The sequence below is a fragment of the Mandrillus leucophaeus genome, unplaced genomic scaffold, assembly GCF_000951045.1.
Source record: "Mandrillus leucophaeus isolate KB7577 unplaced genomic scaffold, Mleu.le_1.0 Scaffold80, whole genome shotgun sequence".
Taxonomy (NCBI): domain Eukaryota; kingdom Metazoa; phylum Chordata; class Mammalia; order Primates; family Cercopithecidae; genus Mandrillus; species Mandrillus leucophaeus.
Window position 1 is genome coordinate 5,861,339 of NW_012108697.1, and position 5,155 is coordinate 5,866,493.

Genomic DNA, 5,155 nt, shown 5'->3' on the forward strand with positions numbered 1-5,155 from the left:
AGCCAGGATGGTCTCGATCTCCTGACCTCATGATCCGCCCGCCTCGGCCTCCCAAAGTGCTGGGATTACAGGCGTGAGCCACCGCGCCCGGCATTTTTTTCCTAACATTACATTGCACTAAGTTGTCAAAGGACATATTATCTATCTACAATGATTCTAAACATTACTTAAAACAACTCCTAATTTAGTTTATAATTAATTTGTTTGACATATCAACTACAATGGTGAAGCAGCAACACACAGTTCCTTGAGGAATGTGAATGACAAAGTATAAGCCACAAGTTAAATTTTTCCATTTACGGTTCATTTTAGGAAGCAATTCAGGTGGTATTTAGAACAAACTTAAGTTAAAAATTTATCTCAGGTTGATATGATGTTGGTAATCAGAAGGGTGATAAGGTTTACTGATTTACTGCAGAACTGGAATCTCCAATGGAAATTAGTGCCCTCTGGGTCACCTGGGCCCTACATAGCTGGTAAGCTTAAAAAAAAAAAAAGACTTTAGTATTTTTAGTAATTAGAAAGACAGCATGCTCTAGCACAAACTCCAGCACCCTAAACACATGTCATATATCAAAAGAGAATACTCTTTCAACGTCAAAAGGTGACTGTATTTAATGCAGGTTAACCATCACTCTTTGGATTTAAGCACAACTTGGTGGTATTAATACCAGAGGATGTGGTTAAACAAGACAAGAGCACCTGATAGTCTTGGGAATACCATGAAGACTTCTCAATGGTTTGCAATCATTTCCATGAGCTCAATAGCAACAAGGGGCAGTGGTTACATGGGCTCACTCTGGGTTCAGAACCAACCTGTGTCACCTAATATCACTACACCTTGGGAAGATACTTAACCTCTCCATCCCTCTGTTTAGTCACTGGGTTGCTGGAAGGACTAAGTAAATTAAATCATATAAAACTCTTAGTGCCTGGCACAGAGGTTAGGCACACAAATATTGGCTATCACAAACATCTGCTGAGTCTTCACATGCTGGGTAGCATGATATAACAGCCTTCAAAAAGATATGTCACTTTATATACTGATAATGATAAACACATAAAGCACTGAGTACAAACCTTATTCTAAGCACTTTACACATAACTCAGTTAAGCTAAAGTTCTGATGTGACTGTTCCCCAACACACTACACAGTTTGTTCAGAGCCGGGTTTCTATGCTTTTATGTGATTTCTTCCCTTAAACACTTCTTATACTCTGATGACATGCATACATGCCGCCCAGTACTGCCAACCAACTGCTTTGAAACGGGAAAGATCAATCAGCTAACCACCTGTAGGCTTACATGTGACAAAAACACTCAGACATGATAGCACTACTCCAGGAAGTCTCAAAACCTCAGAAGTTGGGCACCACCCTGTATCTAGGTTTCAGGATTGTGTTTAGAAGTTGGGCTGTTGCTGATGTTATGTTCTCTTGGTCTCAAAAGACATTCTGCTTTTACAAAGACCAGATCTACACTTTAAACATAATTGAGCAGAATTCACATTCATCCCAGCATAATATTGAAAAAAGGGGTGAGACAGCAAAGTGTATAATTTTCTCCCTTTCAGTCAATGCTTGAAACTTACATTCCGAAAATACAATCCTTCTATCAATGCAAACTATTTCCCAAGTGTCATATGATCAACTATGTCAAATGTTTACCAAACATTTCCTGACATCATATACGTAAAATGTAGCAATATATTGAATGTCTCATAACCAACTAAAAACGCCTTCAAATTATGTTTAACATTCAAAATAGATACACCCGTTTCTTCTTTAAAAACTATTACCAACATGCCAGCACTTCTGAGCACCTTAAGTGTTAGCACAGACTGAACTCTTCAGAAAGATGAAGAGTTAAATGTAGCGGCCTTTATTTTATCCTGGTCCTCCTTCCATAAAGTTAATCTGCTCCATTTAAGCAAAGGAAAATGAGTTATAATGCAAGGACAATATAATGGAGACTTCGATATAAAAACTTTCTACAAATGCTCCATTTATAATGTTCCAGTTATTCATAGGGATAGGTAACTTAACCCTATAAATTTTACATTGTTCGAGTTCCACCTCTAGCAGGTAACCAACAAACAGCCATGGGAGCAAATATTTATAGGGTTAAGTTAATGGGTTGGTCGCATAACTTAATTACACAAATATTTTTAACAGTCAAATATTTAACTTAAAAACGCCAAATTGCACTGTACTCTTATTTTTTTTAATCTTTAAAAACACTCTCACTAGGAGTCTTCTGAAGCCAAAATTAGGAACGTACCCGTCACTATGTAGTCAGAAGCCATTCCAAGAAAAGTTACCATTTAACACTGCTAAATCTAAAATGCTACATAATTCAACGTAAACGTGCATGCACGTGTATGTAGCTAGTCCCATACCCCAGAATCTTATCAATTCCTTCCCCAAACTTGCATATAATCCTCCCTCAAAGCCTCTTGGTTAAGTTAAATTCCTTAACACTCTACCAGGTTAATTGCAACAGCACATGTGCCAAGGAAATTAGTGGTTTTCCTTGCGCTCCCATTTTCAACGGGCACCTACTTGCAATTAAATCTCTGCAACAAAAAAGTTCACCTGAGGCCGTTCTTGCCATTTTAAAAGAGGCCCAGATTATGCTACCTGTCTGTGGTCTTGCCTGAGCTATAATAGCATACCTCCAAAGAGGCTGGACGTGCCCCAAACACCGGCACACCAGACCTGCTGCCAACTTTGCTTGTCACCCCTAGCAGGAAGCTCAACCTAACATGTATACGTTTGTAGGGGTGGCGTGTTTGTGTGTATGTATGTCTGTGTCAGGGGGTGGGGAAGCGGATTACAGGAGAAAGGTGACTGAACACTTTCAACTTGTAACAGAAGTTGTGTTTGTTTTTAATGAGGAGAAAAAAACTAAAACCAACATCCTCTCTTTCCTCCACCTTTTTTCCAAGTGCAGGAACCTCCCACTCCCCTGGAGTGCACCTTCAGGGCTTAAGGTCCCCGGGGTCACCTAAGCTATCAGCTAGCATCTGATTTTAGCACTCCTCGCCTTCCTAGGAAAAACCAGAGGACGCGCAAAGCGTCGGGCCCACACAGCGGCGCCGCAGGCCGCGCACCGCCGCCCCCAGACCCTCCCCCGCAGGTACGCTCCCCGCCGGCCTGTCGGAGGTCCCCACTCCCACCCCGGAAAAGGGTTCACCTGAGGCCGCAGAGACAGCCAATGAGAAGTCCCCTCGGCCCCGCCAGCCGCTGCTCCCACCCCCGCGCGACCCCCGGTAGCGTCCCCGCTGCCAGCCCCCGCGCGGGTGCCCGCGTCCCGGCCTGGAGGAGAGGCGGGACGACGGCGCCTCCTCTCCCCGCAGGATTACCTCGCAGCGCGCAGCCGGCTTTGTGTTTCCCCTCCCTCCTTCTCCGCAGCCGCCCGGGCTGCAGCAGCCGCCGGATCCACCGCTGCCGCCGCCTCTTAAGCGCCGCAGAGCCCCAAAGGGTAGGGCGGGAGAAGGGGAGGGGGCTTGAGGAGGGAGGGACCTGGACGCCTAGCCCTGTGCAGCAGGAAGCGGCGACACCTGGGATGCCGACGCCTCTAGCTCTTGCTCTGTGTTTTTAAAAAAATCTAATTTAAACCCCTCTTCTTTCCCTCCCGCCCCTCACACTGGCGACCGTTACGGGCTGGCGGCTGGCGCTCTGGCGGGACTAGCCGAGCGCCCCTCGAGCGTCCCTTGGTCCCGCCCCCTAACGCCCCGCCCCTAGTTCTCCAAGCACCCTCCCCGGTCACGCCCCCAAGGTCCGCCCCTCGCAGCCCCCGACGCCTCTGGCCCCGCCTCTCAGACTCCGTAGCGTCCCGGCCCCGCCTCCTCAAGGCTTCTCCTCTGGCAGCCCCGAGCTCTCTCTGGCCCCGCCCCGCAGCTCCCTCCGCTCCCTCAAGCGCTAAGTCCGTGAAGCCGCGGCGGTGGGGGCCTGCAGGCCCGGCAGTCGGGAGGGCCTGGTTCGGGGCGGCTGCCTGGCGCCTCTTCAACGTCCTCCTCCGGCTGTGCAGCTCGAATCCACAGCGTCCCCGGAGGGCCAGAGGGGGAAACGACCCCGACAGAAATCCGACCGCGAAGGGGAGGAGGGGCGCCTCGGAAATGTCTCCCGCCTTAAATGAGCGAGCCCCCTACTCCTACTCCCGAGGCTGAGCCACCGCTTTGAGTCAGCCTCGGCCGCCCACACTGGCTGCTGGGGCTTTAGGGGAAAGCCACTGCAAAGGTTCAACCTCCGCACGCCCCCCGTGGGGCCTGGACTTTGCTCTCAGCACAGCTGCCTTCGCGGGCGCCTAGTCCCCACAACCCCTGCTTCACCTCCACACGGGGGGAGGGCAGGGGCTCTCGCTTCTGCTCCATTTGGACCCCTCGAGAGTCTTCACTCCCACTTTGGCTCCCGGCCTCTGAACCTTATGAGAGCTCACTTCTTTGAGGCGAGAAGTCGAGGCATCGCCAAGAACCTTCAAAATGAATGCGGGGCCGGGCAAACTTTGCAACACGCAATTGCAGGGCTGTGGATCCATCCACAGGTGACACCGGGCCGCCCACCCCCGTCGCCCAGACATGTTTCTCTCCTCAACCTATTCTCGAAATAGACCTCCCAGCGGTGCACACTTTTCTCTGCCACCCACGACTTCCACGTCCCTCCTGCACCAGTACACTTGCAAGCACACCCCTCCGAGCGCCATTCTAGTGATTCACGGTCCCTTGGGCCAACCCCACCCTAACACACACAGCAAACTTCATTCCCCACCCTTATCTCCCTTCGTTTCCAAGGCACTGGCGACAATCCACTTCATTTCCTTTCCTCATCTGCAGACTCGTCCCCCTCAAATACCTCACGCCATCCCCCTCATCTTCATCCCCTCCCTCCTCCCTAAAAATGTGCTAATTAAAATGTAGTTTCCTCTTCCCACATATGAAGTGTGGAAAATGAATCTTGTCTTGGCACAAACTGTGATGTATTTATCGTTTTCTCTCTCCACTGGACTAAGGCTGTAGAAATTTTAGTCTACCACCATCTCCCATTTGCTCAAAAATCCAACCATGCCTTATTATTTTTAAATACTCTTAACGAATCGTGGGGAAGTCTTCCTAGTTTAGGGGAGAAAATTGTTTAGAAGATGCTCAGCCTGACAT

General features: G+C 48.8%; 1 protein-coding gene across 4 annotated transcripts in view; it reads right to left on the bottom strand.

Moving 5' to 3' along the window:
* The window catches only part of ADD3 (adducin 3 (gamma)), a 140,593-nt gene that overhangs the window by 122,924 nt on the left and 12,514 nt on the right, over window positions 1–5,155 (bottom strand). For 2 of the 4 annotated variants that reach the window (XM_011967560.1, XM_011967554.1), the window contains exon 1: window positions 3,365–3,748. The exons of 1 other annotated variant lie outside the window; for it this stretch is intronic. The gene's annotated coding sequence lies outside the window, so the exon portion shown is untranslated. Of the gene's footprint in view, window positions 1–3,364; window positions 3,749–5,155 lie in introns of those variants that run through there. One more of the 4 variants, XM_011967559.1, reaches the window with a different exon arrangement.